The 27281-nt window shown below is 30.9% G+C and overlaps 1 protein-coding gene and 1 pseudogene across 1 annotated transcript in view; both read left to right on the forward strand.

Annotated features, from left to right (window-relative positions):
* The window catches only part of LOC128172387 (uncharacterized), a 172808-nt gene that overhangs the window by 33213 nt on the left and 112314 nt on the right, over nucleotides 1–27281 (forward strand). The gene's annotated exons all lie outside the window — the stretch shown is intronic.
* The window catches only part of LOC128172449 (plancitoxin-1-like), a 60163-nt pseudogene continuing 49510 nt past the window's right edge, over nucleotides 16629–27281 (forward strand).

Here is a 27281-nt window from a genome sequence, read left to right on the forward strand (position 1 = left end):
GGTAATCATCAACTCTCATTTGATACTATATGAAGCTGGAAAACTTATACAATTCATGAGAAAATTAAAATTAGAGGCGGCGGTAATATACAATATCCAAAGGTAAGCTAACATTGTGCATGTCAAATACAATGTATGTGTGCCATTTATTAATTGAGATCTTTTTATTTTTAGCACCAATAACAATTCGCAAAAAATGTACGTGAAAATTAATAAAAAGCTTTAAAACTCCGATTTGCAAAAATAAGTCAACGTAAAAATGTCCAGATTTACGGTATATAAACATTGGCTATACCTGCCACACGGCCAAGTCTGACGTTATTCTATATTATTTCTATAACGTCGTAGTCCTGTGTTTACCTGAGAGTAATATGCCGCATTCGCCGTTTTGTCATAGGGTACAATCGCATACTCCATGAACATATCGCTTGTGCCACTTTTGTATAAGTAAACTTGAGCTTTTTCGATGTTTTTCATACTGTGGTTTCATTAATATTCAAGGGTATCAATTTTCGTGGATGAAGTGAAAATCACATTTTCAAGGATAGGTAAATTCGTGGCCAATGACCCTATCAATACAAAATGTTAATAGAAATTGCACTTCGATGAACATTTAATTTCGTGGATCAACTAAACAACAAAATCCACAAAAATTGGTATTCAACGAATATTGATGAAACCACAGTAGTTTGATTTGTTTCTATTGATTTTTTAACGCCCTGTTCCTTGCGGTCAGCTGACGTTGGTTTTTCGAGCATTTTTAAAGACATGCTCTTGCAGTATTATCATTTTAATAGTGCTCTGCTAGTTTGAAGCTAACTTCAAATGACGTATGAAAATAACGTACTTCATACTTACTACATCACAATTGAGTATTATGCAGTTTTGAAATATTTTTTACAAATATGGGATATTCTCGTCAAAAAACTCAATTTTAAAAACGTTTAGATAGTTTTTACAATGGACCGTGCGCACTGTCCGCGTTCATTTTATGCAGTAAGATTGATTTTTGTTTAATTTTATTGAAAATAATCAAAACTACTTTAGTTCGAATTATTTTATGACAAAAATTTAGATATACATTATGTATATATTAGAACCCATTTAAAATGACAAAAAACGCGATTGTCCACGAACCTTTTGGTAACCCTCGTATCTTCCGTATCTTTGAATGTGTTTTATTTTATTTTCTTTGAATGGGGAACTGTAAAATACAAATATGTTGTGATTCCTCGTGAAATTGTGTTATTTATTTATCAATATCCTATTTGAAACAACTACGAGGGTTGTTCGGAAATTATTGAGACAAATCGATTATTTTCTTTTCTAAGAGACGAATTTTGGTGAAAATTGGCATAGACACTGAAGAAACACCAACAAATAATAAAACAAAGTAATATTAAAAGAATATTTAATATTTTGTTTACAACAGTAGATAAACAAGTTGGTGGTCGGGGTACCCGGCGCAGCCATGAACTCGGGAATTAAACAACTTAAACATCTGCTTTATAAGTATCCGTAGAATTACAGTTAATGATAAAAGAAATCAAATTAAATATGTTCATTTTGCTATCCTTTGCGACTAACTGTTGATTAAGTTTCACTGATGTTTGAGTTGAAATACGGATAAGGTACACATATATTTACCAAACAATAGACATCTGACAACGACTTTACATTGAATTTTGACGTCAAGGCGGCATATTGAAAACCGTCAAACTGGTGGAAATCTCAGAAGAAGACCTTTTAAAGCCACGAAATTGCCTAAAAAACTATACGATGACAAGACAAGGTATATAACTTCAGTTCATCATATTTTTTTCACTAATTGTTTAACTAGAATTAGGCCAAAGGGATTAATTAACAAGTTTTGACACACTAACTGTTGTCAACAGTTCTAAAATATGTAAAAAAAAAAATGACTGCAGTAGACATTCACAGTAATTAGACTTTCGGCTAAAAATAACTCGATTTTTTCTCTAAAAAAACAAGAATGAGAGAAAATGTAAATGATGACATCTTGAAATTAAAACAAAAGATGAGAAATAAAGAATAATTCTTATTTCAGTTCGTTTGTAAGGTGTTTAAAACACGGGAGGAATAAGAAGCGTTAAAATGACGTTGTGAAAAGTTTGCGGTTGCGCCGGGTTACAGGACGAAAGCACGTTAGTCAGCTTACTAGGAATGATCTATTCATGCAATGAACAAGAAACTTTTCACATTGATAAACTCTATCCTGATTTACGTTTTGGTAAAATTTCAAGAGTTTATTTTTTTTTTCTAAAATAATTAGAGAAAATGTCTCAATAATTTCCGAACAACCCTCGTAGATAGAAGATATATAGTAGAAATGCCCTCAATGTTTCTATAAAATAAACTCCACGTAAATTAACATATCATATTTTTTTATAAAGTTGATAACAAGCTTAAACTATAGAACTTGTTTGATATCTTCACAAGTGTTGGCAAAATAAAATTAAATGGATGGAATACATGCCTAATTCTGAAAAACACCAAGAAAACTACTATTTCCAACTTTCTTGCGTTCTAAAAAATATGAGCGACTAAGAATTCCACAACAAAATGTTGTCTGTAGTAAGCAGTATATTTGTACTTTCTTTGTTTAAATTTGTTTCGTGGTATTCTTAGTCGATCATGTTCAAATATCGAAAATTCGGAGAGAAAAACATGTGAAAAATTATAATAATCAGTCTGAATCGATCGGCGTAATTTTTTCCGGAAACAAACATTGTGACGGTGAAGCTGAACTTGCAGAAGTTTGGTAAGTGCACATTATTTTATGTAATTACATATGTGTATTTTCACAAAATTATCAGGAATGTTGCTTTTCATTATGATTTTATTTAGTTTTTATCCTTTCAAGTATCAATTTTAATGTGAACAACACAATAAGTATCAAAAATGACGCTACATGCTACATTCCTGCAGCACATCTGCCGACTGCTTGAAATGACTATCCTATCTTGTAACATATATGAAAGCTCATTTATTTTATTTTCTTACTGTATATTAAATTGGAAAATACCGATTCAATATTGGCATATATATACGGAAGTTGTATGAACACGGGTTTCATCAATAGATAAACATTAAGAAAGAAGAACTAAAAAGTAACTTAATTTGTATTATAACTAAGCGAGAAATATTAAAAAATCAAATAAACATGATTTTACAAAATGCTTTAAACAAAATGTGAGCAAAAGTCTGACTTAAAATGACTATATCTAGTGTTATGAATTTATCCGCCACAAAACTTCAGTTTTACATAAAGCTTTCTTAAGTTCGTTGTATATAATAATCAAAGGACTGAAGTACTGATGTAAGTTGATTTTTTCGATTATCATTTATTATCTTGCATGCCAATTTGAATTACGCACTTTTTTATAATATGGATTTTTAAACTTTTCTGACAAAAATTTCGAGAAACACCATATGAATCATGTTGTGTAATATATAAAGATGGATTTTAAACTATGTATTAAATTAGTAATCGAAACAATTTTAAAGATTGTATAGATTCAATCACTATTGATATCGAACTCAGTCTCGTTCAACCAGACGTCCGGCTGTCTCTGTTAATCTCCGACAAGCAAGAGAGCCAATTTTACGGAAACAGTCAAGCGTTTGGTTGAACGAGACTATATGAAACTCTAGCGTTGGAATACTTGAGACTACAAAATTATTTAACTTGTTTTTATTATATAAAATCTGACTATTTCTAAAGTATTTATTGATAAGTTTCCTTGAAAAAAAAAACAATGCTTTAACATACATTACATCGATTTTTTCTATTATTTTCAAGAACTAAGTCTTGCCAGCAGTGGTGATTTGTGCTTAGGTCTTAACACTGTTTCACTTTCGTTTTGCCAGAGAAACTTCATAGGAGACTTGATTGAAATCAACCTCCAAAAACTTTTTTTGAAAAAAAGTGTAAAAGGTAATCGACGGAGTCACGATATATTGTAGAAATGAAGTCCTCAAAATTGCCCGTTTTTAAAGTAAAATTTTGGAGCATAATTTTGATGTCTGTCGACGGTTTGTGAGACGTCAAACGCATGCTTGCACAAGTAATTGCTTTCACTACAAATGTTATGTTCAAAATATAAAAATATTACTTTTTCAGACTTGCTATCTACCCTTCACTTTCAAATGCAATCTATGGAGAAAATGACTATATATGTTTATCGATTTGTTTGCAAAATGCGGGTATTGTCTCAATAGAGTGATATCATAGTTAAACAGCTTTCGTGAAATGATGGTTAATATCAAGATTCGAGATTAATGTAATAAACATTAAATTATTTTACATTGTATAATGTCTTACGATTTTTTAATTTGATAAGATACTAATTAAAATTAGTAATTTGTATTTTTTATATATTTGTTTTCATATTTTTTTTTCAAGTTGTATACCGTACTATCAAAACGCTTTGTGATGCGGAACATAAATTTAAGTGGTTATTTACAAAAACTATAGAGATTGTATACAAGCTATTAATTATAGTACCTTTGATATACAACATATGCATATACATGCATGTTTTTGAATTCTTTTTTGCTAAACAGTACTAAATTAATTCTTGTAAAATGCACAATTCATCTTCTATTTATTCTAGTCTACTTTTTATGCTCCAAAACGATTCTGAAATCGGATTTTTATTCATCCAAAATAGTTAAAAAGAACAAAACACCCTCCAAACAAACAACAAAACCCCCCCCCAAAAAAAAACAAAAGAAAAAAAAAACAATTAAATAATTAAACAAACAAAAACAAAACAACAAACAAAACAAGTCAAACAATCAAACAGAAAAAAAACCCAAATTAACAAGGAAAAAAAGCAAAACAAAGCAATTGAAAAAAAGAACATACAGAAAACGGTTATTTCACAGATATGTATGTTACATTTTGTCTGCTTGGATTTCATCGTACAGATGACCTGAAATGTGTTCGACAGAATCCATGTAAGTACCAAAGGCAGCGCATCCTTGGTTAGCAACAGCGGCGGAATGTCGTAATGGTGTATCGACTGTTGACTGGTTCTTGTGGTTTCTTCTTGAAATGGTCAATTAGATTAAATATCAAACCTTTTATCATGTACACGCATTTAAATTTATAAAGCAGCAGGGAAATAGTAGAAAAAAAACCACACAAACAAACTTTTATGTCCGTATTTACCTTTGCATTCTTTGGCAAATTATAAGTACAATTATTATGACGATAGACAGGCCGAGGGCACCAATCAGACTGTAAAACTCAATATTCCTCTCATTTAATCTCCCATCTGTAATGTATAATGGACATCAGAAATAATGTGCATAGGTCATGTTCAATATATGATTGCGCACATGAGAAAAGGGTCCTGATGACGTTTTGTATAAAACAGAGAAACACGAGGGTTGTTCGGAAATTATTGAGACAGCATGAATATCTCTCTTTCTAAGTGACGAATTTTAATGAAAATTGGCATAATCATTGAAAAAACCTAAACGAAAAATTAAGCAAAGTAATATTACAAAATTATTAATAGTTTGTTTATGACAGTACATGAACAAGTCGGTGGTCGGAGTACCTGGTGCAGGCACAAATTTAGAGTTTAAAAAACTTAAACGTCTTTAAGTGTTGTTTGACCTGCAATTCTTGACAAAAGAAATCAAATTTGAGATGTTCATTTTGCTTTTTTTTGTGACTCACTTTTGTGTAAGTTTTACTAGTGTTCGAGTTGAAATACAAGGAGAGTATTTAAATATGTACCCAGCAATTGAAATTTGACAAAGACGGTTAGTTAAAAATTTGACGTCAAGGCGGCGCAGCGAATATACATAAAATTGGTGTGAATCTCGGAAGAAGACCTTTTGGCCAAAAAATTGCTTAAAGAAAATTTATACGATGGAAAGAGATCAGAAGCTTCAGATAATCGGGGTTTATTTACTGTTTGTTTAAAACAAATGGACTAAATAAAACGTACTTAAAAAAAAAAAAACCCTGATTTTAACAGTTCTAAGATATGTACAGAATGAATGTAAGAGACGCTCCCAGAAAACAGCGGCGCTGTATTTTTAAATTGTTGCTTTGTTTATGAGCACGTATCTTAATAGCAAGGCCCTATAATGCAGTATCTTTTATAATAAATAAAATGAACATATTATTCTTTCATATTTTACTCATAGCTCACTATCGTACGTAGATTCCGTGCTTGTTTGATACGAACAAAAGACAACTCTTGATCATCGGCATAAAAAAAAATTGTACAGTCATGCATATTAGAAAAAATAACACGACTGAACAATTAACATTCCGGAACAATTTACATTGCGGTACTTAATCTGATATTGAATGTTTTAAATATAAATTAATTCTAAATTAACCGGTTATTCAGATATCATTGTATTCGCGACTGCGTTTTCGTTACCGATTCATTATAACTTGTTGATCCGCCCGTCAGCATCTGTTTACTCGCAAGGCCAACTTTAACTTCATGTAGGTCTACCATTTTCATCTAAAGCCTCTGAATCTCTGAAGATTCGGGTCCAAAAACAAGCTTAACAATCTGAATGAAACCCATAGCCTTTTTATTGCACGATAAATACTTTAATAAATGTTTATAAAGGCATTTGTATATGATTAATTCGAAAAAAAAGAAAGATAATCCACTTACCATGTGGTTCTGCACGAGGAAAAAGATAATTAAAAAAATGTCTAATTTATTTTATCTGTTCAATATTTATAAGTGTTATTTTAATCTAATTCAAAAATACTACTGAATGAACTTTTGTTAAAAATGTGTGTTTAATTTATAGGTTGATACTACATGTAGATCCAGTCGTTTATCAATTGATATTCATGTAGTTTGATATTATTCCAAATTGTAAGATTATGTAATTTTGTTGATTTTTAAACAGATAATAATGAATGAAATTTGATAAATTTATCATGAGGCTAAATTCTTAGTATGAATAATAACCTTTCATTTTAGCCTCATATTTTTTTTTGTACTGTAACTAAATACAGTTATTTAAGCTAGAATATTCATGGCATGTCATTAGTTTTTTTTAATCCATCTATTATTTCAGACTAGTTTTATTGCATCAACTGAATTTTATAAAGAAAGAAAACGTTTACATATAACTACAAAATGTGGTGCATACAGATTTAAACGCAAAAGCAAATGCAAGTTAACTTTACGATTGTCATTTAATTGTTTCAAATATACGAATTTATACAATATGAACACCGCCTTATTTTTGCCCCCGCTCTGCTTCTCCTGTGGTCTGTCAGTAATTTATTTTGGCAAAATTATTTAATAGATGCTTATAAAAGGCCGATCTGATCAATCAGAATGAATATTGAAAGAAAATATTTTTTCCCAAGTCTTCATTAGTTTTATGACTACAGAATTGTAAAGAACAGATAAACATTTCATCGGCTACTTTCTCTGTGTTATCAAAATGTGTTCAAAACAGCGTACATGTCTATTGTAACAATTAATGATGAAATATTAAAAGAATTTTTTAAAGCCAAATTCACTTCTGAAATTAAGTTTACAAAACCAATAAATTATCTAGTATTTTAATTACGAATGCAGGCTAGCGATGTACATGTACTGATTTAGATTACCTAAAGCTAGCATAGATTACAAGTTCGTGCAAAAAAAGTAAAGCTTGCGAAAATGATTATTATTATATGGATTTATATACTATTTTAGAACTTGGTGAACTCATAGTATATTTGATTGATACACGTAGGAGCAAAACAATCGGCCCGAATTGTCTCTCTAAGAACGAAACATCCCGCAATCTTACTAAGCTTGCTGCGTATTTCATAAACCGGAACAAAAGGGGGGGGGGATTGCAGCAAACGCACTTCCGCTTAGCTTAAAAATGCGGCTTTTCATTTAAACAATTTGATTGCAGAATTTACGTTTTTAATTAAAACACAAGAATGTACTAAGGAACAAGACAGTAAATATGAAAGAAGTAATTTAGATTATTACAGACTAAAAAAAATAATAAAGCGACATAGAATCAAGCAAGCCATGGCGAATTAAAAACGTATCAAAGTAAAATACGATAAACATTGAAATGAAATCACTAAAGTGACAATCATGTGTAATTGTACTGAAGAATAAAGAAGGTAAAGCAAAATGAGAAAAAGAAAGAAAGACTTTTGGGGAAGTTTCTTTTTTCATATAGCATGCACAGGAATCCAATGCGCATATAATGGCACCATACATTTTTAAAATGCCAAGTTCGTTGTACTTAGTTATTGATTATGAATAATTTTAAAAACATTCTTTGAATTGCACACGTAGTTTATAAAATAAGTTCCTTACTAGACTAAGATATGATTTATTCAGAGAAAATGAAAGTGCGTTAAAAAGACTTCATTGTTTTCATGACAGTTACATTTTCAATGTGCACGTGCACGGAGCGCCCCCGATCATTATAAAAAAAATGAATTGATATGTATGCAGTATTATTAAAAGTTATTTATATATCATATTTTTCTTAGTATATTCATATGTTGAGACATATGATAATATTAATAGTAAAAAAGGGATATGCACAGAGCAAATCAGTGTCGACAATATACTAATACCAAATCTACGATTACGTGATAAAAAATATCATATTTCTCTACAGCCGTTACTACATGTATTATCATTTTTTAATCTTTGTTTCTTAATGCAGCATCTACTTATTGATATCAAAACTTTTTTTTTCAAATTCAAAAACTATATATATATATATATATATATATATATATATATATATATATATATATATATATATATATATATATATACATACAACAAATTAGCATAGAGTATTTATTATTGTATGAAAATGACTATCAAACTTATGGGTTTTTTTTTTTTCATCTGAAAAATCAAAAATCAATCAAAAGGCAAATCAACAGAAATCACCTTCTCGCGTCATTTTCGTCATATATATTCTCTAGCATGTCTGAGTGGTTATTTTGTAAAAAAAAAAATGTAATAGGAATTGCATTGATTGACATGTTTTGGGTTTAATAATGTGAATATATTGTGTGACTATGGCTGTATGCTACACTTGATCATTTATGATCGCATTTCCTATTACACCCTTTTTGCTCAAATAATCAGCATTTTGTAAAAAAAAAAAAAAAAGAAATGTAATGATACTTCAGGTTTGTGTTGTAAATATATTGTAAATGCTTCTTGTGACTCTGGTTGTATCCCTGGCTACGTGGCTACGTTGAGAGTGCTAACTGTTTAACCGGGCAACATATCAACGAATATTCGTCATAACTATGATATTAAGAAAGAATAAATAATGAATACAACCTTTGCAATTATAAAAGAATGATTTTTTTTTCGAAACTTAACATCGAGATAATTTTTTTGTATATGATACATGACTACAGATAACTTCTAATATAAGGCACAAGGACAAACACATTTAATTGTTTAGCATCGATATAGCAATGATATAGTTTAAAAAGCAAAATGTGTGTCATTATGTGTATGAAAAGAAATACATATATAGATAGATAGATAGATAGATAGATAGATAGATAGATAGATAAATAGATAGATAGATAGATAGATAGATAGATAGATAGATAGATAGATAAATATATATATATATATATATATATATATATATATATATATATATATATATATATATATATATATAACATCTGATCATTCCAGAATGTGACAAAGGATCGTATGGTACTGCATGCAATCAAACATGTGGACACTGTCGTAGGGTTAGCCAATGCGCTAATGTCAATGGAAAGTGCTTAACTGGATGTGAAGCTGGTTTGAAAGGAGACTTATGTAAAACAGTTAAGGAAAACATATCAGGTACAGGCAGAGGAAAAAATCCTTCTTATTTATTTTTCAATCACCTAGTTATTATTTTTTTTAATAAAGACCGAATAACATGTAACTCTTGCATTGATATACAAACAAGTGCATTACCGTAATTTAAGGATAGCATTACATATCATCCTCTAAATATTAAGTAAGAGTCATTTCATGTCATTTCATTTAAAAGAATGCAACAGTGGTTCATACGGCGTTGACTGCAACGAAATTTGTGGAAACGGTATTAATTAAAGTCAATTTTCTAATATCAATGGAACATGCCTCACTGGATGCAATGCTGAGTACGAGGGGGACTTGTGTTAAACACGTGAGTAGAAAGTCAGGACAACTAGTTAGATATGAAGCAGATCCAGTTATCAGTTCAAAAGTATTTATACTACTATATTAAAATAATACACTCGATTTTTTTGCCTTTAATACCGAGAAATCAGAAGAGTACTGTCTTTTGTTTTATATAGTTTTAACATCATTGGTACTTGGAGATTACCATTTTTTCTCTCAATCAGGCTTCGCTAAGTAATAATCAAAGAAAATTTCTTTAAGAAATCCAGAAATCGTCTGAGTTGTTAGGATTTTACAATCTTTACATTCACGCTAAATCACGGGATGCTCTTTAGTTTATTTTTCTACAATATCACAATTGCATGGGTAAACTCAAATACAATGATGCAAATACGTGTAAATTTTCATGAAAAATGTTGTTCATGAAAGAAAATACGGGAGATAACTCTAACTCAGTGCGTTTAATATGAAAATTCCGAGAGTTCTGAATGACAACATGGTGTGCAAATTTGATGTATCTATTTTGTAAATGCCCGACATAATTTGCAATGTCAACCCGTGCACGCACGGGTAAAGTCTAGTTGCATATTTAAAGCCAGAATGTTACATATATATGTTTTATTTGTCAATTTGTATTTCATGTATGGAAATGATTTTTTTTTAAATTTTTAATAACGGTTTGAAACGAAGGTGCATTTAAGAAACACACGTGAGTAAAAAAAAAAGAAAGAGATTACTGCGTTAGAAGAAACTGTATGATTATCAAAAATAATGAAGTAAAAAGGCATGCATTATTCGTGTTTCTTTACTTTGGGAGAACGAAAGCCGATAACAGAGATATTTGAAAAGAACACCAAATTTTATTCCATATTAACGATTTTCCCCAATATGAAATTATATATCTTAAATTGAATTAATGAAAACGTTAGTGATTTCTCGTTCCTAGTGTGCCAAAGTATATATAACTTACCTTTAGCACAAAGTGTCAACTTATAAACTTTGTATGCATTTAAGACTACACTAATTATTTATTAACTTGATAAATAATTGTATATTTATAGTATTATTTAAAATCATGTTTTCTTTCGCTAGTTTAAAAGCATCAAGCTTTAAAAAAAATAGGTCAACTTAATATACCCTTAAAATTGTTATGTATTATAAAAGTATTTCAAACGACAAATCTAATAAAATGACAGCGAATTTATTTGCGCGTTAAAGATGACTCACAACAAATAAACACGTCAACAACGGGAAAACGAATGTTAGAGAAAAACTGAAATAAGAAGACAAAGTAAGTTTTGATTAAAATTTTGCAATTTGTTATGTTGCTTTTGGCAACCCGTAAGGACAATAATTCAGTGATTAAATGTTATGCAAATTCTTTCCAGCAGTCTCGCCTGTCATTACCATTATAGCTAAAAAGTAAAAGGTGTATAATACCAACATCTAACAAACTTTTACAATTACAAACATTTCTTTTTTAATTGTAAAATTTTAATCAAATATGTTTATGTTTCAGTATTTCACTAAATAATGAATATCACTGTTATTACAGCCACATTAGGACTTTAAAATGACATGCAATAAGTATAATGCACCTTATGTAATATACGCCATTGTGACGGCATTATGTTAAAAATTCATTAAGCAAGTCATTACAAGCTTTCAATATTTTCTATTTTCTGTAAAGATATCAGAATATGGTGTTGGATTTATGTATGTATCTATAATGAAAAATATGAAAACGGAAGCAAAAGTGTACATCTTTCACATCCTTAATAGTTTAAATTATTCAGTTAAAATGTACTTTGAAACTAACAGATACTTCTAAAATTTTCATTCACCTTTTCACACGTGCATTATCTAAAAAAGGGGATTGCATACATTTTCATCGTTCTCTTAATTTGCAGATAACGATTCTGTTCTTCATGGTGGACGATGAACAACGTACAAATCTACATGAAATACATTTTAACTTAATTTGCAGTGGAGGATGTTAAACATGATGAAAAATATCTCTTATGGAAACAATATTATTCTACCACTTTAGAATTAATCAGAATATCTAAATGTTAAATGCCGAACATTTTACAAACGCCCCCTTTTTTACCTGTACAAACTTCAAAATGATGCCGCTTGTCAATCAAGTTTGAAACAATAGCACCCAGTTTGATTGACTTGTTCGTCCGAGCGTGATCTTGCCAGGTCCGCGGATTTCTGTTTACTAGCAATTAACAACGTTATCTTTGTTATCTTCCGTCATGTATTAAAGGGGGGGGGGGTTGAAAATTGATTTTTAAACATTACCAGTATTAAAATTGATTATGAAAAATAATTATTCAGTGATTGAAAATACGCACAATTTATATTTGAATTATGTTGAATGTGTGTGACCTAATAAATTCCACGAAAATGCATGGACAGCTCCAAAACATATAGAATTTTCTTTTTACAACAAACGTACAATATGCTACTAAAGCTATATTTACTGGTAAGAAGTTGGTCCATGTAAACGTCACTCCATGGAAAACGAACTCCATTATTTGTCGACGTATAATGTCTCTCTTTACATTCCACATTCTTACTGATCGTATGGTTTTCTTATACTATTATAATTGTTAAAATTAACTTTTTAAACAATGTCAAGTGCTAAACACAATGTACTGAGTTATACTTTTATAGCAGAATTAATTTACTGCATTTGTTCAATTGTGCTTTACACACGTGTGCTTAGAGAAAATTCGGACGACACATACCATTTCCGTATAAAATCGCTTCGTATGGTCATTAGAACAATAAGATATTTAAACCAAGACCAATTCTGACTAATTCTTTATTTCGTGTGTATTAATTTGCCTCCTGTGTATAGCGATTAGAAGCGTTCACGACCACAGGTAGACTGCAAGCCCCGGAGGCTTTCACACCTCTGATAATTAAGCCCCGCCCTTACCTGAGATTTACCACCCGGTAAAAATGTTCGGCCTTTAAGTGTATAATACGAAAAAGAGCGATGATGTTTTATTATGAATAATTGTTGATTTACTTATCATAAATCAAATAATATCTATTAAATTATCAATTGATTCCATGACCAAAATTTGACATAACGGATAATTATGTAGTTCATATTTCCAGAATACCATTTAAAAAAGTTTGCCTCATAGAAAATGAACAATAACAATGTTGTAGGAAAAAAGGGACTAAAGATATTACATAACTCAGCAATATATGGCCACAATAGGATTTGTTAAATAACGTCCTAAAATTTGATTTGCTTTAAGAGAGTAAGCACTTAATATTACATCATGAAGCTCATCCAAAATGACAGAGGTAAATAAGGCCAGAATTAATAAACATATTTTTATATGAATTTCTAAACCGAGTACAATTGATTGACATCTTCTAAAGTAATGCAAACGGAACACAAATGATTTTGTGACATACCAAGTTTGCGGTAAAATTAATTCGTCATCCTTTTACAACAACATTCATCATTTGTTATATAACAATAATTATGTTTGAGCATAATATGTTTTGTTTATAACGCCTTCAAATTGATTATATTTTTCGTTAAAAAGATTATACTATTTTTACTGTTGCTCTAAAATTGGCGATACTTGATTTCAATGTTTATTAATTCACACAAATTGACGTAATCAACATTCTGAACAGTGGCTACCCATCCTTACATCTTTAATTCATTGTTTAGAGTGTGTAAGTTATTTCTATATTTTTGTAACATATACTAGGTAAAAGAACGTCAAATTTTGAAATAATATGACGATTTCTGCTTCGATTGCTGAAAAAAAGTTGAAAGATTAACACATGCATTCATTTAACGTATAACAATGCACATGCGTATTGTGTTATTGTGTTATGTGTTTCATTGCTGTTATTTATGAGTGCCGCCTTTTTAACTATTGGTCGACATTTGGTAAACGGATAAATAATTCAGAAAAAACATGTTACATAGAATTTTTTATACGAATTTTCTCTAACTCAACAAAGTTTGTTATTTATGTGACTGTGTGCAGTAAATGTTAAAGATAAGCCTTTTTAAAGCAACAGTAAGAAATTGTGAATGTCTATATATAACTATGTTTAACTTTCTTAATGAATACACTAATAATTTTTCTTTCTTGTCGCTTAAGTTATCTTCTATGAGTTCGAATGTATACAATGCAGGAACTTAAAATTTTTATCGACCAGTTTGTCTGCTTCATGTTAACGGAAAAATACATTCAAAGACACTTTTGCACACTCTTATCATGAGTTATTTCTTCTTTTGTGACTTCCCTGACATGCTGTGTTACGTGCATTCCACGTTACTGTTTTCATTTAGTGCAGTTCCTAACATGAAGTTTTGTAACCACAAATAGAGATTTCAGGAAAACCAAATGAAGTACATTGTAAAAATTGTCGAAATCTAGCTGTAAGCTAGTAATACAGAGCGTGAAGCATACTATTGGTATACTACATAGATCCACTATGTCCATGTAAGTAATTTAGATTTTGTTTTCTATAAAGGATATTTTTTCTTTTACTCTTATGTTTTACGTCCATAAAGTAAGTGATTGCGGAAGTCACTTAATGATGCGATAGTTACGAAATAAAAAAACTGCATAAACGAACTGTAAAAAAGGCGTCAGTAGTTAAGAGTACAGAGTTAAATGTTTTGCATTATCTATTTTTCATCTTTGAACATGACAGCATGCATTAACCGTCAGAAAAAAATGAGGTAAAATAGCAAAGGAATCTTGCTCTTTTTGCAGTCAGAAATTTATAAGAAAGTACATTGAAAATGGAAATGAAAAGTAAATAAATAAAAGTGTCTTTAAATTGCAAACATTTTGATTGGTACCTTTCTTAACATCAAAAAGTGGTCCTGATATTTTATGAGCTAACATGCAGCTATCTTGTTTTTTTTTTCAACATTATCAGGGACATTTACCATATTTCTTTTTTAATTAATGCAAGTAGATTTTAAATATCAATTAAAGTCTTTAGATGAATCAAGGTACAGTTCTGCTATTGTGGAAATTGTCAAAACAATCCTATCCTTTCCCACATTGTATATCATGCATCCTGCATTCTATCCTGCAAAACAGTTCTATCCTATCTTTTCATATCCCATACCATCCAAATTTAGGAATAAGAAATAAATAACACGAAATTTAAGAAAATGAATATTTATATTTTATCTTGCATGTAAAAGTCAAAACATCGTATTAATACCTAGACCTGTAAATCTTTAGAACGAAGGGACTTACATGTATTTACCAGTGCATCGGTGATATTAAAGGGGCATGGTCACGATTTGGGTCAAATTCAATTTTTCTGTTTGTATTATTTGGAATGGTTTAGGAATGCATTTACTAAGACGAAATGAAATTTGAGTCTTAGCAGTAAGATTATTTGGAAGATACCGGGATTACATATCTACTTATATGTCAGTTACTCATAGACTGAATATATTAATTTTTTTAATATTGAAGTCTTTAAATAATGCAATTAGACTTTATTTACGCTTCATTGTGCATTAAAAATTTTACATTAACTCTATACTTGCGCTGTTTCCTAATTGAAAAAAAAAATTGTAGCGCCCATCAAATTTCTTTACCGCATTATAAACATAAAACATATTTATTATTTCTTAAAGTTTGACATTGTTTTAAAAATAAAATTGATGTTTAAAATGTATTTTTAATTCATTTTTGTTTCGCGAAACTACTACTCTGAAATTTATACTCGAATCTGATTGGCTACAGGTTGCAATATAGTACAGGATAGAGCTGGACTTTATATTTCTATCCTGCATCCTGTATCCTATCCTATCCTTGTCAACTTTCAGGATAGCAGCGCCGTAACAAACTTAAAATGTATAAGATAAGCGCAATAAATCTTATTTAAAATAAGTTGCAAAACCCAAGCTTTATACCTATAATGCATGATACTCTGAAGAGTTTCTATCGCTCACCTTAATATCATCGTACTTAGTCACTTTTGGTCATAGTTTATAATTGTGTGGAGGTATTTTCAAACGCTTAAATTTCTTTAAGGTGACACTTATTTAAGTTTCTCTGGGAAGGGGGGATCTGGGGGCATATTGTTAATTTTATTATGTAAATTTAAAGAAAGTTTATTTTTGCAGAGGTTTGGGTTGGGTTGTGCACTTAATTGTTACATATTTTAAAAAAAAACCAGCTGCATAGCATCTGATCAAAGGTAATCAATTGCTTTAATATTCTATATATAACTGCTATATTTACTTTGATATGATCATGATTTTTTTTATTTGCAGGTTCATCATGTACACAGTACCAAAGTTAACAAATGATGGATATCCTATTAAAACAAGCAGAACCGAGTTTTTCTACATGGATACTGCTTCGCCATCGTTTTCCTACATGCAAAAAGATATCAGAAAAATCATCGAAAACCCTTTATATGAGACGCTTAAGGCACTATACGTATACGATCTGGTTATTTAAACAATAAAATGCCCTTTTTTGGTGATTATTGCAACCTTCATAACCTACAAGGATCAACTTAACAATCTAATATTGATCACTTGTATCGGTCATTTTCATTTCTTTAACTGCATCAGTAGAAAATTTTATTTTGATTTTTTGACTGTGACCAATTAATTATGAAATATTGATGATAAGTACCTGACGTGTATTTGTGTTATATTCAGTCTCCAGATATCGTAACTTATGCAATGTATAATGACCAACCACCACCCACAGTTAAAGATGCAGATGGTAGACACGCCCACTCCAAAGGTTCGGAATTTGAATCACTTGTGTTATTTTTCCTTTTAATATGCTAGACTTTGACCCGTGGGTTCACGGGATGACACTGAATGTTATTTTGGAAATTTATGAAATATCTACATCGACACAACGTATTGTTGACATTTACAGAACCAAGCTTTAAACCTACAGCAATGTATTTAACTTCATTACACTCTGGTGAGTTAGAATAATCTAACTATGGCTCGGAACAGGCCTTCACCCCAGTTAAAATGCCTCCCATACACCCGTAATCTAGCAAAAATTGCAGAACCGCTCCAAAACGATTTTGGAAAAAATTAATGAAGTTGCATTGAAAAAAAACCGGTCAGATTATTTATAACAAACCATTTCGAAATACCTTTCATTTAAAACATTAATTCCAATTATTGAAGAACGCCTTTTTTCGCTTCAAAATGACATTTGGAACTCTTGGGATTTTGAATAGTAAATTATGAACATTTCCAATAAAAATTCAAACGTATTTGTATTATCGTTTCTGAGTTTATCCATGCAAATGGGATTTTTTGGAAACCGAGCTAAAAAACCTCGCGTGATTTAGCATGAATGTAATGCACATGCGCAGGATTGTAAAATGCAAAAAATCCAGATAATTTCCGGAATTTTTTGAACAATTTTCGTTGATCATTTATTAGCAAAGCTTGATTGAGAACAAAAAAACCCTTCACAAATTAGTAATCATCATGTACCAATGATGTTTAAAATATATAAAACAAAAGACAGTACTCCTCCGATTTATCGGTATTAAGGACTACGTTTACTCAGGGTTTGAGATTTTAAAATTTTTTTTACAAAGTTCAATATCTGAAGTCCAAAGTTGTATTAAAAACACATAAAAACTAAAATTAACAAAAATCGATATTGATACCCATGACTTGTTTATTTGAGGAAGATATGCCCCGACAAAGGTATATTAAAATTGAAACAGAGGAAATTCAGACTAATTTTTTCATTTTCTTATTTTCTCTTAAAATCTTTTTTGTTGTAGTGTAATTGCAAACGTTAAGTTTGAATGTGTTTTTTCATATCATTTTACATATTTTATGGTTGTATATACTCGGCTATAAATTTATATCACTGGCTGACACGCGATTGAATAAATCTTTAAAATAGATAAAATCGATTCAAGATAATATATCTCGAAATTTTTATCATTGACCTTATATAATAATAAAAACAACATAATACGGACAATAAAAAACAGTTTTAGGCAATTAATGGTTTGGAGCTCTTATTAGTCAATTTTTTGTACAACTCGATCAAAAATGAATACAATTTTAGAAATTGATAGAGGAAACTCGGACTAAATTAAACTTAAGATATCAGATTAAAACGATTCATTCAAATATAAAATCAGTTAAGCTATTCGTATTTTATCATTTCCCAATCTACAAATTGTTTTATTGTTTTTAATAATTAAATAAAGAAAACCTTGAAAATGGTGGACAATTTTGACAATTTTTGACAATTTTTTCAAAAAACATTTAGAGGTCACTAGCAGAAAAAGTAGGTCATTGACCTAGTTATTTGAAAGTGAAAAATAGCACCATAAAAGTGGGGCTACAATGAACAATAAGTAGCTTTTCGTACCTATTAGTTGATTTTTTTTCGCCCTTGAGTAAACGTAATCCTTAAAGGCCAAAAAATCGAGTTTATTGTTTTAATATAGTAGTTAAATATAGTTAGTTCAGTTGCTGGCTTTTTACACTTTATTATGAATTGCAAACTGATGCGTTAATAAAGTAAAATGTATCAAATGTAAAAAAAACAAAAAAAACCCCAAAAAACAATGATAGACGTTATGCATTTAATAACTTGATATTAATTAAGGTCAGACGACAACTTCCTCGAGAATCTTTTCTTTATCTCCTCGTAATAAAGAGTTCCAATAAAAAATATTAATTTTTAATTATTCTAAAAATGATTAAAATTTACTTGGATATGGTTATAGTTAATATGGCCGAGTGGTTAGAACCGTGGCCGCTCACTGCTGGAAGCGTATATGTTCTAGAACTGTTCGTGAGTTCAAAGCCGCCCCGGCCGAGGTAGAGTTCCATTATAGTGATTTTTTTCTGTTCTGTAAACGTATTTATTTTTATATCAGCGATTCAAGTGTATTTTCAAGAAGATTATATAGGAAATTGGATACTCTAGTATTTTGCAGAAATGCCTGGTATGGTTCCCTAATTTTTTTTTACAAGAAATCTTGTCAAAATAGTAGTAAACCATTAACAAATCCCTAGAAAAAGTTATATAAAATTGCGGAACGTGTCGTCTGACCTTAATGCTCAAAGATACATGTATATATCTAGTTTCAGATGTGTAGTGGATACTTTGACAATTTTAAATAAAGCACACGGTAAGAAAAAAACGTTTTTGAAAATATATGAATTCCAATAAAATAAGGACAAAATAAATTTCCGGAAAACATGCACTAATAAAATATGACATATTATTCTTCTGATCCTAACTTTACTTTTTTCAGAGGTTCGTGTTCACTCTGCCACTGTTTTGTATTTTTACTTCGGATTTCTGATTTTGAACACTGTTCGTTATTACTACCAGTCACTACTAAAAAAATTTAAAAAATTCAAATCTATCGAATTTTTTTTTCGTAATTTTGTTAACAGTGTACAAGTTTTATGATATTTCAGGTGTTTTGGCGTTTGACAAGACTAAGAGATTTTGGATTGTCTCAAGTGTATCGAGGTTTCCATCTCCCGTTACAAAAGGTTTTACGTTTTCGGATTCGCAAACAAAATTTTGGCAAAGTGTACTCTGTGTCACTGTTGCAAAAACAGTTGAGAATAGTTTAAGTACGTTGACAATATTTAAAATATCTTTCATTTGATGGTGAGTTTTTTTCTGATTACGTCTACTCTAAATATTTACATGCATTTATATTATATTTTTTATTGCAGAAACCGTATTAGAAAAAAATAATCCTTATATTTACGACATGAAAAACTTTTAATATACACATCAGTAACCCAACAAAATCCGTATATATTCCAATAAATTTTTTTTGAAATACTTGCTAAGTCAGCTTCGTTTGGTCAAGGTAAGATCTTTAATATAAACCAACAGTAGTTTATCCAATATTGATTCACATCACATGAATTTGATTTAGTACTTATTCCTTTCAAATATTAATGACAAATTGATTTCTCCGAAGTTGGCAGACCCTTCATTGGTTCGAACATGGAGACCTAATCTTTTAAACACTGTGTTGGTAATAAGCGTGTATATATATCTAACGCTAAGGTTTGTCCTGTACTTAACGTTTCTAGTGTATCTCTTACCGAATCCGAAACTTCACTACTTTCCAAAGGCCTCAACTTTTGCCCTACACCCCGGGAAGTAAACGAAAGAGCTGTAAGAGAGGACACTAGGGCTTTTTTCCGTAGACTTAGACTGAAAGAACATTTCTCTAGAAAAGACTCCAGTTCTGATGTAGGTGACAAGTCCCAAACTTCTTTACAAGACCTTGAAAACCATAAACTATATAGACCTAAGAGCAACTGGGAACCAGCCCCTGGTAAATGCTATTCTCAAATACTATTACCAAAACATTAGATACTATGTTTGAAAATAATGAAATTGGTTACAATATTTATTCTATCCTTCTTCCTATCAACTGTAAGCCCGGCCAATTTTATGTTCTTCCAAAAATTCACAAACCTGGAATGCCAGGACGTCCCATAGTAAGTGCCATTGGACATCCAACTGAAAAAATTTCAGAATTCATCGACCTTCATCTCCGTCCACATGTTGAAAATTTACCGTCATATCTTAAAGATACAACGGATTATCTTAACAAAACGCCATCTTCAAATCTTCCAGATAATACTATTCTCGTGACGATGGATGTCACATCCCTTTACACCAACATTCCGCATGACGAAGGTATTGCAGCCTGTAAAGAGGTATGGGACGCTAGAGTCCCCTGCGAGATGATCATGAAGAATTCATGATTTTCCCTTGAATGATTCATGAATTATATTCATGAAATGTTCATGAGGATCCCATGAACTTATTATTGGACATTTTAAAGTCATGAATTTTTGTTCATGAAGAAATGTTGATGAACATTCATGAATATAATTTTATATTCTGAAGCTTCATCATTTGATGAATGTCCAATAATAAGTTCATCGGATCTTCATGAACTGTTCATGAATAAGTTTAATGAATCTTCATGAACTGTTCATGAATATCATTATGAATTTTATTCATGAATAATTCATAAATAAAATTCATGAACTATTCATGAAAATTCTTACCTTCTACATTTTGTATATAAAAAGGTAAAATCTCCTAAAAAATCAAATATAAAATACTTTATTATAATAAATTGAAGAATAATGAGACAATATATTAAGTATCACATAATTCTTATGTACTGACTATCACTTTAAATAATCAGCAAGTTTAATAAAGTTGTTTTAAAAAACAGCAGGTAATGATATCAATACTAACTCATTAGCTTTAAAGGAATGTTACAATATTAGAATTGACATACCAATATGCAATGATTTGAAATATAAGCGACATTAGAATATGATTACATTGTACTAGTTGATAACTATCAATATGTTCTTTATGAAATCTTCCTTTGTTGCATCTTCCTTGCCTCTGCTCATGTTGATTTCACTTGTATTCCATATATTGCAATGTGCATTTATTGCATGGTAGGTAAAATGCTCCATCCTTTAAATGATTATTTTCTACAAACCCAGAGTGTCTTGGTGACAATACTTCTTGGTGGCAATTCTTCAGGCTTCACATATAGCCCCTTCGGTGGCAGAAGAGTTGCACCTCTGTACTGTACAAAAATAATATGACAAATAGCAGTATAATTATGACATGTCGTTTAAAACATTTGGAACATCAACTAATCATTCAATCATCTCATTTAATTCTTATTTCAAATATTTTTATCAAATGATAATGCTGAAATTGCACTAGAGCTTAAGAATGAGAGTGCCTACCCTAGAAAAAGTGATATCGCAGAAAAATAAAACAACTCAAGATGAAACAAGATGAAAAATTCAGGAGAAAACATAAATAGGCATTATGCCTGCTGTTCAATCCATTTCAATGTATCTATATACTCGAATAAAATACTTCTTTAATTTATTACGATGAAACTATAACTGTTTTCAAATTTGTAAATGATACTGGCCATTCTATTAGAAATTTTCAATTACTTGCAATAGCATTTATTTATTACTTACTGAAATTTATGTTCAATGATCACTATCTTTAGGGCTGTCCAATATTCTGGTTTCACTGCATAATTCTAGAGTAAAAAAAAAATTTGTATTAACTCAAATGACATCAGCATATAACTTTACCTTGTAATTGCACCGATATAGGTATATCAAATGTGTAATTTATTATCAATTATGTAGTTAAAACTTATAAGTTAGTCAAAAAAGAATGTCACTACAAATTAAAAACCGCCATTTTGAAATGTTTGAAAATTGAACAAAACTTAATCTTACGTTTTGAATCCCTCATAAAAGATATTTCAATATACATGTATACATACTATATTACCTTTAATACCATTACTTTGAACTACATCTGCTGCATTATCTTCTTGCATGTTCCATGCTTAATTAATCCGTCGCTCATGTTGAAGATCCGTCTGCTTTCATTCAAAACGCGTAATCACTGGGCGGAAGTGACGTAATAGAATCAAAACAACTCGCTGACTGTGTATTCTGAGACTCTTTCATTTAGTTAAATATTTTTTTTTTTTAACACATGTTAATAATAATCAAAAATATCTTTAAATGAAACTCATTATAAAATGCTTAAGTTTTCATTATTATATTTTCAGAGATTGAAGTAACGTATGATTTAATATCGTTCGGTTTACACAAGTTGTGTCTGTTAAACTTCAACCCCCTTCGTTTTTTAACCCTCAAGGTTTTGGAACTTAAAAAATAATTTACACTCAATTATATATTCTTTCATACTTTATTTCTATAATTTGCATTAATGTTTAAAAGTAATATTTTCATTATTGCTTATCATTAAGTTTATTGACAAACGAAGTTCAGTGTGTTTTTGTAACGGAGGCGAATCGACATGGCACCTCATAAACAATGGCGGACTCCTCGAAACTCGGAATATAGTAACGGTAGTTGTCTGAGTTTAAACAGCTAATCATAAATGAATTGTTGGAAGTTCTCAACGGAATATTTACATAACGGATTTGTAACTTCTTAGAATGAATCGCTTTCAAATGTGTGCAACAGTAATGCCTTTTACAAAGAAACCGCAAAGGTTCTAAACTCGACGGGGTCCAAATTTCAACCGAATAAGCTCGGAACATTTTCTCTGTCGTTCTCTCAGGAACAGACGCACTTCGTCTTGTGTGTATTTATGCTTCTATGATAGACTGACAACCTACCACGTCTTTAATAAACTTGATATACAATGTACTTCAAACAAGTTGGAATTCAACGTATACTAATCTTTTTTCCAAAGAAATATGCAAAGTTTTAAATTATTTCACTTTTTCAGTTTAGTTTACAAGATTTTTAACAACATAAAACAGCCATAATGTATCATCTGCAAAGACTGATTATTCACTAATAAATTATATCATTTTTAAAAAAAAATATAAATTGAACAATGAAGAAATTAAGCGTCAAATTTAGGATCTAGTAATGACCATTTGATCATGATGTCTGAGACCTTCGCTGTTGTCAATGAATTTACATGTTTCTTAGAATTGAATAAATAAAGTAACTATAATATATCACATCTTTCTTTTTCAAAATTAAAGATGCCACACTTATATAGGTGTTTGCATGAATATTCATGAATGTTCATGAAGACTATGTTTTAATATTAATATTTTAAGATGTATAATTTTTTTAAAAAAATATAGTGTTCTGAGTACTAGAGTAAACTATGTTATTTAATAAAGTATTTGAAATTTATTATATATTTCGTAAATTAGAACTTCATGAAAATTCATGAATGTTCAATACCTAGAACTATTGAATACCGGGTATTTCCTGTATTCTTGCATATTCATAATTTGTTCATGAATTACATTTTAAGAATATATTCATGAATAAAATTCATGAACCACCTTTATGAACCAGTCATGAATACATTATGAAACTTCATGAACGGTTCATTAAAGTTCTTAAAATTATGAATTTCATCTCGCAGGGGGAGGTTCAGATCCCTTCAACTGAATCTCTCACCAAGCTCCTAGAGCATGTTCTAAAATTCAATAATTTTATGTTCAATGGAGAACACTACCTTCAAGTCAGTGGCACTGCTATGGGCACCAAAATGGCACCATCTTATGCCAATATATTCATGGGTAATCTAGAGTGCAACCTACTAACACAGTCACCCTTCAAACCTCTTAGTTGGTTGCGCTTCATAGACGACATCGAAATGAAGTGGGTTGACAACAGAAACAACCTCGATGATTTTATTACCTTTGTCAATTCTTTTCATCATTCTATCAAATTTACGACTGAAATTTCCTCATTCAACAACACGTTTCTTGACACTACTTCAACTTTAGTCAATGGTAAACTCGATTTCAATCTTCATACTAAACCTACAGATTCCCACCTCTATTTAATGACGTCTAGCTGCAACCCACCTCATACGTTTAGAGGCATACCAAAAGGCCTAGCCACCAGAGTCAGACGTATTTGTTCAACTCAAGAACTATACTCTGAGCAAAGTCAACTCCTAAAATCCCACTTATGTGCCAGGGGCTACAGCTCGCACTCTGTACAAAATGCAATTGATGATTTAGCTAAAGAGGATCGTTTATCCCTTCTGAAATATAAACCCAAAAACGAAGACAACAAGGTCCCATTTGTCACTACTTACCACCCTGTCCTTAGGGGCCTAAATGCAGTCCTAAAGAAGAACCTGCCAATCCTTTACAGCAATGATAAAATGGTTGAGGTTTTCAAAAAACCCCCGATGGCAGATTTCAAGCCCCATAGAAACCTTAAGGACATGGTGGTAAGAACCAAACTAAAGAACCCTCTGCCTAATGGTAGCTTTAGAACTTGTTCTGACACCAGATGTCTGTTGTGCAAACACAGCTCTGATGCAGACGACTTCTCTAGCCCCATAACTGGCCGTACTTACAAAATTTTCGCAAATACTTCTTGTCGTACGGACAATTGTGTATATCTCGTCAATTGTAAATTTTGTCAGAAACAGTACGTAGGGGAAACAGGAGACCTCCGCAGGCGCATCAATAATCATCGTTCCACCATCAAAACTAAGAAAATTAAAGAACCCGTCGGGGAACATTTTAATTTGGATGGTCACAAATGGGAGGACATGATGGTTTTGGTCATTGATCACAACCCTAACTGGACAGATGCGGAGAGAAAAAATAAAGAAAAATTTTGGATGCATAGACTGAAGTCATTCCGCCCCGACGGCATTAACAAATTAAGTGACTTCACCAAAATGAACATCAACTAAGTACTGATTTGTTTTCGTAGCAATATCACCATCTTCATCTTTTTCGGTCCATGTACAAACTATTTATCATGTTATTTATTCAAATTATTAGCTATTTCCTTAATCGGTTTTGTTCTTTTTCTTTATTTCACTTCCAATAGTTTTTACATTCATGATTATTTATGTGGTCTTTTACAGGGCCAATCTTCCCTACAAACTTTCACTACGAATTATCTTACTAGTACAACTTAATTAACAGCAACCCCCAATTAGCAAGTTAATTCGTTCGCGTTATCTTTCAGCACTTCTTCACAGACCGTCCGCTGCGTCGGACGGGATTTTTCTTTCTCGGGCTCGAATTCTTAAATATAAAGATGTAGCTGCCACGTTTTGATCCGGTGTTTAAACATTATCTAGTTTTTAGCTCACCTGAGCTGAAAGCTCAAGTGAGCTATTCTGATCACTTTTTGTCCGTCGTCCGTCCGTCTGTCCGTCCGTCTGTCCGTCTGTAAACTTTTTACATTTTGAACTTCTTCTCTAAAACCGCTTATCCAATTTCAACCAAATTTGGCACAAAGCATCCTTATGGGAGGGCGAATATGAATTGCAGAAATAAAAGTCCGATCTGTATTCCAAGCGGAGAAAACCTTGAAACTGTAGAAAAAGGGGGGTGCATTTTTAAAAATCTTCTGATGAAGAACTACTGATTCCAATTCAACGTAGTTAAGCATAAATTATCCTTATGGGAAGGAAAATATAAATTGCAAAAATTAAGGTCTAATTCTGTTTCAAATCTGAGTTATTACGAAAATAATAATAAAGGAAAGGCGTGTTTCAATCAGTTTAATAGCTTCGGATTCGGCATCCGGTAAAATGGGTAGACAAGACTTGGCCTAGGCAAAACAAAAGATTGGCAGTTATTAATCTGCCAATCTTATTAAAATTTCAGGATATTTGATGGACCAGTATATTTGTATTTGCTGTAAAATTGCTTCAAAATAATGCGTATTTGGAATTGACGATTGCCGATCTGCCCCGGCTTTTATTTTGCCACGGCCCGGGTTTGCGTACCCATTTTACCAACACTCGTATCCCATACTTCTAAAACGAGGTTCTTTGTTTAAAGCAGCCATGACATTATACGAAAAAGGGTCGATCTGACTATGATGAATTTGCTTGTTGTGCAACAGTTCGCGTATGAAGGGAATTTTTTGAAACATGAAAAATATATTGGTGCCTATTTTGTGAAGTAAATTGAGGCTAAATATTTCAATGCGTTGACAGTTTTCACACATGACGTTGATGTTAGCTTGTTCTGATTTTCGTTTCGTTTTCATTATTTATGCTTTGTAACCTGGAAACTGTCGTCTGTATTTCGTGATTTTTACGTATCAAATCAAACAGAGACTTCGGTTAATCAAACAGCTACGTTAACTGTTTACCTGCGCAAATTAAGCAAAATCTGATGTAGGAGTACTGAAATACAATTCATTCTATCGGTAATTCGGCGTTATCCTTTGCGTAATGGTAGATTAATGCAATAGGTTTTTGTTGAGATGCTCGGCATTTTCTCTAGTTTATGCAGTTTAAAAAGAGTTTGATATCGCTTACGGAAATATGTAGGTATCTACATGTATATATATATATGATTCATTTCGAAAAAATGAATTGTGTTCTTTATTTGTTATACATGTAGTGCATGTTTCTTGTGTTTAATTGTTTACAATTTCTATTTACTAACCATATTTGAGTGTTAAGCTTCGAATTATAAGCAAGATACAGAGATTTGCTCACAATTCTATGATTGTACACA

This window comes from Crassostrea angulata, chromosome 2, assembly GCF_025612915.1.
Source record: "Crassostrea angulata isolate pt1a10 chromosome 2, ASM2561291v2, whole genome shotgun sequence".
Classification (NCBI taxonomy): domain Eukaryota; kingdom Metazoa; phylum Mollusca; class Bivalvia; order Ostreida; family Ostreidae; genus Magallana; species Magallana angulata.